Below are 9,684 nucleotides of genomic sequence, written 5' to 3'. Positions count from 1 at the left end.
CAACAAATATTTTATAGCAGGCTTTCAAAGTCCGTCGGAAAAAAAATCCAAAGTACAAAAGCATGTGCTCAGAAGCAATGCTAACCATAGCACAACATTAGCAGAAGTTTCCCAAAGGGAGGCGCTAAAGAGCTGAAAAATCACATAGTTTCGTATTTAGTTTTGCCGTCTGTATGCAGAAGAAGTTCACGGGCAGCGCCCTTTGAGCAAAATTCCATGGATTTGTTCGTTGGAAAATCCAATCGTGTGTACGAGGTTTTAGAATGACAATTGAGCAGTCATGCAACACTGCCCATATTACATTTTTATCACCCCCCCCCCCCCCCCCCCATGAATAGAGCTTTCTTTTGGTGGTATTTAATCACTGCAGTTTTTTTTTTTAAACAAACAAAAAAAAAGACAATTAAAAAAAAAAAAAAAAGTTTTTTTATAGTTAACATTTTGCAAACAGGTAATTTTTCTCCTTCATTGATGTGCGGTGCTGGTGGGCAGCACTGAAGGGCACTGATACGTGACACTGAAGGGCACTGGTTGTCGGTATTGCTATGCACTGGCAGGCGGCACTAGTGGGCACAGGTACTTGGGTGATGTCTCACCCGCTTCGGGACCACTGTCCTTCTGACACAAGCTGGTGATCTTTTTTTTTTTTTTTTTTTCTGCTCACGCTGTCAGCACAAGCAGAAAAAAAAGATTTACCAAACTTTTCTTTACATCACGTGATTGGCTGACAGCTGATCATGTGGTAATCACTCAGTGATCACAGGGGGCGCGCAGGCAGCTTATGCACGGGAGGACGTCTATTGACGGCCTTCTGGCAATTAAGGTCTGCGCTGTAGTCGTCATTCGGCTTTGGGGCGAGAAGGTTAAGTGAGATACTCCCAATAGTAAATCATGTCTAAAGGGCTGCAGACCCTGCCATGTTTCTCATTAGAGACCTGCAGGTGCAGCAGCTGATTGATAGTTGTGAAACCACTCCCATTAGATTCACTTACCGCATGGACACAGACAAACACACAGGGATTTTTTCAGAAAAACAAATAGTAGAAATCTGCAACAAAGTTTTTTAAAATCCTTGCAATGTAGAGGTCACCCGGGGGGGGGGGGGGGGGATGTTTCACAAAAGTGGAGTTACTCTTTCATTCTCTGACATACAGTTTGTGACAAATTGCTGTAACCACCTGAATTGTCTGCTGATCTTCCGTCTAACGGAACTTTCCATCCTTAACTGTCCAACAGCTTTTCGCCAGTGAAGGCGTGTTTAGTAAGGCAAAGTTCAATAATTCATCATCTGATTGAACTAAAATCTGGTTGCTTTAAATTGCTGCACTTTTTGCACATTAATCCTTACCCTATTAACTAAGGGCTAAACTTCATCTGTGATTTTTAAACACTTGCGACCAGCACTTTTACTGCTGGCCGGCAGCTCTGTTGTTCCCCCGTAAAATACCTATACATCACGGGGGAACTTCCGGGTTCACAGGCGCATGTGCGCCCTCACTGCTGCTCGTTCTGTGGTTGGACACAGTTTGTCAGCAGGCTCACAGCCAATGAATTTGGCTGTGGACCTGCTGATGACCAACCACAGCACAGAGATAAGTATGTTTATAAATGCAACACAGATCTGGCTGGTTCTTTCTCCCTGATCTCACTTACCATCTAGAGCCAAGATCAGGGAGAAAAGCCAGCCAATCTGTGAGTAAAATTGAAACATATACACTTGTTATGCACACAGTTAACCCCTAGATTGCCCTCCTGATCACCCCAGTGTCAGTACAGTAAAAGTGTTCATTATTATCACTAAAGGCCCATACACACGATCGGATATTCCAACAACTGTCCGACGAACGCGTTTTGTCGGACAATCCGACCGTCTGTATGCTCCATCGGACAATTGTCGGAATTTCCGTCAACAAATGTTGGCTGTGCATGCTCTTAAATTGTCCCACAAACTATGTGTTTTGTCAGATCATCCGATCGTGTGTTCACAAATCCATCGGACTAAAGTACAAACACGCATGCTCTGAACCAATGCTAAACAGACAACAATAGCAGAAGTTGCCCAAAGGGTGGCGGTAAAGAGCAGAAAAACCATGTGGTTTGATGTTTGTTGGCTGAAAATTTTCTGCCGTGTGTATGCAGAACAAGTTCATGGCCAACGCCTCTTTGCACAAAAATCCACGGAAAAGTCAGATGGAAGTCCAATCGTGTGTACAAGGCTTTAGTGTGACTAGCAACAGCTATTGGAAGAGTCAGTTAGTGTCCCTCCCAGCCAATGTCAGTGCCAGTCCCTGATTGCCCGCTACACTATCGCAGTCACGCTAGAAATGGTAACCGCTGCATAATTCCCATTATTTATACCATAGTTTGTAGATGCTAAAACTTTCACACAAACCAATAAATCTTTTACCAAATGTAGCAGTATACATTGTGGCTTAAATTTATAAAGAAATTTGATTTTATTGGATATGTTTTATAACAAGTTGAAAATATAAATTTTATTTTTCTCCCAAAGTTTTGGTCTTTTATCGCTTATATAATAAAAAAAAAACAGTAGTGATCAAATACCACCAAAAGAAAGCTCTATAATATCAGCGCTTGGTATAAGATCAACAGCTTCTCTTTTAAACTGTCCCCCGCATTTCTTATTTAAATGGACAAATCTCCTTTAATATTCCATCAGTACTGATGACATCGGTGACGAAACACGTTAGGAGGGGCTTGCTGGCATTGCTTCCATTTGTATGGTTCCAGACCGCGGAATGCAGATTGTTTGCTGAATAGTTAATGCACCTATAGCTCATGTAATGCAAGCAATCTATTATTGTGAGTAGCATTTTGTATGTTTTTAAATACATTTTAATAAATAGAATTACGCTATGGGACGTTGCCTGCCTTATATTTCCCTATACATGCACGTATGATGGAGTACTGATGGAATATTACAGAGGAGAACTTGCCCATTGAAATAAGAATTGCTGGGACAGTTAAAGGAGAAGCTGTTGGTCTTATACAAAGCTTTGATACTGATATTATATTAGTCTGGTGAGTGTGGAAACAAAGGAGAGGGGGGCACGGTCTGTTGTACACAGAGCACTGAATGGTATGACTTTTGAAGCAATGAGCACTTTTGAAGCATATGGACTTTCTTACATTTATAGACTTTATTGTGATGCAGACATGAGGGGGGAGGTAGGGAGAATCAGGACATGCCCAGATCAATTGGGGTGGGGTGGGCTATCCTCCTTCCAGATTTCTCCTGTGCTCCCCCCCCATTAATAGTGTACCTGGCCGCTGAAAGAAGTGACAGCGGCTGTGCTCTCCCTCTCCTGTCATTCCAGCGATTCTCCATATGACAAGTGACACCGGATCCAGATATTGGACTGTACACTGTATGAATAGTGCTCCCTGTGTCCTCCAAGAGCTGCTCATCTTACAGCAGCAGGAAATGTGGATGGGGGGGGTTGGTAATCATACAGTGTACAATTTGATCTATGGATCTGACTGGTGTCATGTGCTGTATGGAGGAGCTCTGGTATGACATGGGGGGGGCTATTTCCACAGTGAAGGTTAATTTGGAAGGGGGGTATTCTTGCTAAGAGGATGAATACCACCTGACTTTCAGAAGACAGATCAAAACTCTGCTCTTTTGATGTCATGAGACACGAACAACTAGCGCCCAGAAGCGATTCAGTTCGCATGCGCCGCGCTTTATAAGTTTTTCATTCATTCATTCATGAATGGGGGGGGGTGAATTTGTACTAAGATGGACTGAGGGGATTTTGGTTAAGAGAAGGAATGGGGGGGGATTTGACTCCCTGTACCCTTCCCTACTGACTCCTGTCCTCCGTCCTGTTGACCCCCTGTACCCTGCCCTATTGACTTCTGTACCTTGTCTTGCTGACCCCTGTACCCTTTCCTACTGACATCTGCCCTGCTGACACCTGTACCCTGCCCTACTGACCCCTGTCCTCCATGCTACTGACCCCTGTACCCTGCCCTACTGACTCCTGTCCTCTGTCCTGCTGACCCCTGTAGCCTTCCCTACTGGCTCCTGTCCTCTGTCCTGCTGACCCCTGTAGCCTTCCCTACTGACTCCTGTCCTCCGTCCTGATGACCCCTGTAGCCTTCCCTACTGACTAATGTCCTCCGTCCTGATGACCCCTGTAGCCTTCCCTACTGACTCCTGTCCTCTGTCCTGCTGACCCCTGTAGCCTTCCCTACTGACGCCTGTCCTCCATTCTGATGACCCCTGTAGCCTTCCCTACTTACTCCTCTCCTCCGTCCTGATGACCCCTGTAGCCTTCCCTACTGACTAATGTCCTCCGTCTTGATGACCCCTGTAGCCTTCCCTACTGACTCCTGTCCTCCGTCCTGATGACCCCTGTAGCCTTCCCTACTGACGCCTGTCCTCCATCCTGATGACCCCTGTAGCCTTCCCTACTTACTCCTGTCCTCCGTCCTGATGACCCCTGTAGCCTTCCCTACTGACTAATGTCCTCCGTCCTGATGACCCCTGTAGCCTTCCCTACTGACTCCTGTCCTCCGTCCTGATGACCCCTGTAGCCTTCCCTACTGACGCCTGTCCTCCATCCTGATGACCCCTATAGCCTTCCCTACTTACTCCTGTCCTCCGTCCTGTTGACCCCCTGTACCCTGCCCTACTGACTTCTGTACCTTGTCCTGCTGACCCCTGTACCCTTTCCTACTGACATCTGCCCTGCTGACCCCTGTACCCTGCCCTACTGACCCCTGTCCTCCATCCTACTGAACCCTGTAGCCTTCCCTACTGGCTCCTGTCCTCTGTCCTGCTGACCCCTGTAGCGTTCCCTACTGACTCCTGTCCTCCGTTCTGATGATCCCTGTAGCCTTCCCTACTGACTCTTGTCCTCCTTCCTGCTGACCCCTGTAGCCTTCCCTACTGACTAATATCCTCCGTCCTGATGACCCCTGTAGCCTTCCCTACTGACTCCTGTCCTCCGTCCTGCTGACCCCTGTAGCCTTCCCAACTGACTCCTGTTCTCTGTGCTGCTGACCTCTGTACCCTTCCCTACTGAACCCCTGTCACCCATCCTGCTGATCCCTGTCCTCTGCCCTTGGGGCCCCCTCTTCTCTGCCATACTGACCCCTGTATAGGTACAAGAAAGCCCAGGTTTTGTTTAACCACACTCCTTAAAATCCCTCCCACTGTTAAGAGTATGGCAACACCCACATTTTGCGACGCCCGCAATCCCTTCCTCCCCTGAATGTCCCTAATTCTGAAGTTCAAACATTGGGGGGTATGGTTACATATTGGCACAAGGTCACACAGCACATTATTATGAATTAAATTGATTGGAGCACTTTTCTATAGATTTTGGGGTAGCGCCACACATATTTTGTGGTGTTTAGAGATTAAACCCTCACCAGGGGTGATCATTGCGCAGGCAGCTACATTCAGTACACATATCGTAGAGCAGGGTGCTCATTATATCTAGAATTGTTAAAGTATTGTTTGCTGAATAGCAAAAAATAGTCTGGGGGTAAAATCTTCCAGAGGTAATGTGCTTAATGTCTTCCTAATGAGTTATTTGAAGTGACCCTTTTGCTACCGTAAGAAAAATAAAACACAAGGATCCTGTGACAGAGATTGATTGATTACCTTTCTGGCAGACTGTCTTTGTTTATTTTTGAAGAAGTATGGACACCCCTGGCATCTGACACTTCCAGGTATGTTGGTTAGCTGGCCCCCTGTTGGACCCTTTGGTTCCTCCCATCAGCTGCTAAATTTGTACCGTGTCCTGTAGTGATGTAGAATCCAGCAAAAGGGTCCGCAGGGGACCAGATATTGAACGCACCCAGGTGTGGTGTGTTGGATACCGGCAGTTTCTGTCTCGTTCAGAATGAAAATTATTGCCACCCTGCCTATTGGAAAGGGGCTTATTAGATCCCTTCTTTCGCAGGGGGCTTGTTTTATTTTATTTATTTTTTCTTTCGGGAAACACCTTTTTTTTATCAGCCATTTTTATGTGTTACTAATAAAGTGATTGTCAACATGTAGTATTGTAAAGGCAGAAGGTATTTTCTCTTAATGCATTCAGCTCCCCTCAGCCCCCCTAATGCTTACCTAAGCCCATATAGACCCAGCGTTGTAGGAGTGTCTCGGCTGCCCGGGACTCTCCTCCTCATTGGCTGAGACAGCAGTGCTGGGGGCCATTGGCTCCCACTGCTGTCAGCCAATAAGGAGAGAACGAGGGTGATGTGTTTCAGCTTGGGTGCCCCTATAGCAAGCTGCTGGCTGTGGGGGCACTCAACATTTTGAGGGGCCAGGAGCACCAAAGAGGGACCAGAGAAGAGGAGGATCCAGGCTGCTCTGTAAAGGGCAGGTAAGTATGACATGTTTTTTTTTCTTTTTACTTAAACAAAATACTTGACTTTTCAATCACTTTAAATTGCCCCTTGCGTACTCCATGGTCAAAAAAAAAACAGCTGCTGAAAATAATGTTACGTCAGGGATCATTTTTTTTTTTTTTTTTTTTCAGTTTTAGATTTTTTTTATTTAAAAAAATGAAGAATAAGTTTAGTTTTCATCAACATTGACTGTCTGTAGACCTTTGTATGTAGTAACTGGCACATATGTGACCAGTGTGTACAGTTTGTTGGGAGAGTCTTCATTCTCATTATGCTTCCTGGACAAACGCACACGAATACGGTATGGAACATTTCTGATTCCTTTGGCCCACACAGTGGCACCTCTCAGGTACAGTTGTGTTCAAAATAATATCAGTATCGTATGCAGCGCTTTAGCGTAGCTTTTCGGCTGATATAGGGTGTTGGGGTGGTTTTTACCCCAACAAAAGTGATAAAAACTCCCGATTTGCGGCGCTTTCAAAACGTTAAATACAGCCCTCCCAAACCGCCCCAAAGATGCTGCTTGCAGGACTTTTTCTAACGTCCAACAAGCGCACCGCCCCAGTGTGGAAGCACTCATTGCACAGAATGGGAGGCAGTTTTCGGGTGCTTTTTAGAGGCTATTTCAAGCGCTAAAATGCCTGAAAACTGCCTCAGTGTGAAAGTAGCTTCATAGAAAACCAACAGTCGTGACATGCATGCTGCTGATTCTGTGTAATTGAATCATTAACCGATTCCAGACGCCCACCGTACATATACTGCGGCAGGGTGGCCCGGCTGTGTAAAACAAGGTACCTGTATGTTGTTTCCTCTTCCTGGGTCTAGGGCACGTGCCGCCGGAGACCAGCTCCCACTATGATTAGAAACAGCAGGTCCAGGAGTCTCTACGATAGAAATACTTAATTTTCCCATTGCACACATTCCTGGATGAGCTCTCAAATTTGGGTGCTGCAGCAACAACCAGCTGGATACTGGTTCAAGTCACAATGAAGATATTTGCCAGCACACCATGGAATGGCATAAATAGCACCGAAATGGATAATTTATTGCATGATCACAACACAAGGAGAGTGCAATGTTTCGGAGTCACGCAGGACCCCTTCGTCAGGTATGTGATAAAATGTGGGGTAACAGTGAAAAGAATTTAAATAACCATCAACCAATCAGAAAAAAAGGAAAAAAACAAAGCTCCTCCCACCTCCAGACTGGTATGACGTCACAAATCCTGCCAAAACAGCTCAAATACATTAGCACAATATCACAGATTTGAGAAAAAAACATACACCAAAAGAAGGGATTAATAAAATGACTTGCTAATAGTGCCTTTGTAATACCTTTCTATTATTGTGATGGCGTGGATCCCCCATCACTGTGGGGAGGGACCATCTGTATACAGGGCACAATCTTGTTATAGATCGGCACCAGTGCAGGGATTAGAAGCTGACCACGGCAGCGATCGCAGGCCGCGCTTGCGCAATGTAGTGCCGGTATCCAAGCAACCAGGGACGCTATAGTGCCGTGGCGTGAAAAACAAGTGACATCGGCAGAAAACAGATCAGCATCAGTGCAAGGATGCTGGGCTTACAACAGCCACCACCGGCCGCACATGCAGCGCTAGGGCTGCCGATGTCATGGAAATGAGTGACGTCAGCTGACCCCGCCCATAAGGCAGGTTACGTCCAATCAAAGGAGGTGGGCAAGATAAGTGAAAATGAGGAACGTAAGTAAGTAAGAAAAAAGCAGCCGTAGAATAAGAAACCAGGAGGTGAGTTTAAATAGAAGAGAGAGTGAGAGCACGAAGAGAGAAAATGGAAAATAGGAAAAAGGAAAAGAAAAAGGGAGTGGAACCAAAAAGTTTAAGAAAAACAAAGCGAAATAAACAATACCAGACAAAAATGATAATAATAATGATAAAGAACTAATAAAGAGAAAAATAGAATTAAAAAAATTTAAAAAAGGAAAAAATAATAATAAAAAGAAATATATATAAAAAAAAAGGAAAATGTAATTAAGGGAAAAGGAAAAGAGAAAAAGAGGGGGTGGGAGGGGGAATGGGGTAAAAGGAGCAGAGGAAAGTGGGGAGGGGGGAAGGGCTCATACCTAAATGTAGAAAACCTATTAAGCTACATTCGAAAGGGAACTCAAAGTCCATATAATGCAGGGAAAAAATGCAGATGAAGTGGTCACAGCAGTTCCAAAGTAATCCCAAAATGAGTTGCCACGGGTTCGTCATCAGACCATCACCAAGATAGACAGAAAGAAGGAAACAGGGAAAAGCAAGAAAAGAAACTCAATGGTCAAAGGAAGATAGTTCGATCATCGTTCAAGTCAAGAACACAGGTCAGTTATCTCTCATTAAAGAAGCATGTAAATGATAGGTTGGCATTGAGTCCTCCAGGATGCACCGTGCCCAGGGTGTGGATCCAATAGGCTTCACGTTGAAGCAGTTGACAGTCATGGTCACCACCTCTAATGGGCTGTTGGACATGTTCGTTGACCATTCCTCTTAGTTCATGTATTTGATGTCTGTGTTTGACAAAATGCACAGCTACTGGTTTATTATGGTCGATCTGCATATCCTCCTCTGTTTTAGACAGGGCGAGTCTAATGTCGCTTCTGTTTTTGAAACCTCCTTTTAAAAGGGTTGTTTTGCCAACATAGGTGAGTGCACATGGGCATTTAAGGATGTAAACGCAGTAGTCAGTGTTACAGTTTTTGTACTCTTTGATGCGATAGCGGTTACCCCTATGTGGGTGCATAAAGTGTTTGCCGCATATAAGGAAATTACACACATTGAAGTTGTGGCATATGATAGAAAAACGCTTGGGATGTTAATCTCATCCTCATGGTTCTCTATATTGGCACCATTTTCGCCTTCTGGGCCTTTCCATCTGTAGTCTTTATTTTGGAGGCAGATGTTTGTGCACTTTTTTTCTTGCATAGCTGGAATGTACTGTACGTGTATACATATACATGATCCAGCATGCTCACAGTACATGTACTGTTGGCGGGCGGGAAGCGGTTAATGAACCAACGAGCACCAATGTTGTGGGGGTTTTTTTTTTTTTTTTGGGGGGGGGGGGGGCAATAATGAGGGGGTGGAGGATTTTAAAATGCCACTGACCACCAATTATCATGGGATTGTTTTGGGTGGGAGAGTTTAAAGAGTTATGGGATTGTTTTAGTGGGAGAGTTTACACTAAATGCAATTTAAGTGCAATGTCATCCTCCAGGGAACTCCCACTAATAATGGTGGACTTCCACTTGGCTTCTTTGGGCAACTTTTCAAGGCTAAGC

Source organism: Rana temporaria, chromosome 12 (assembly GCF_905171775.1).
Source record: "Rana temporaria chromosome 12, aRanTem1.1, whole genome shotgun sequence".
Classification (NCBI taxonomy): domain Eukaryota; kingdom Metazoa; phylum Chordata; class Amphibia; order Anura; family Ranidae; genus Rana; species Rana temporaria.
Note: the sequence above shows the minus strand (reverse complement) of the source record.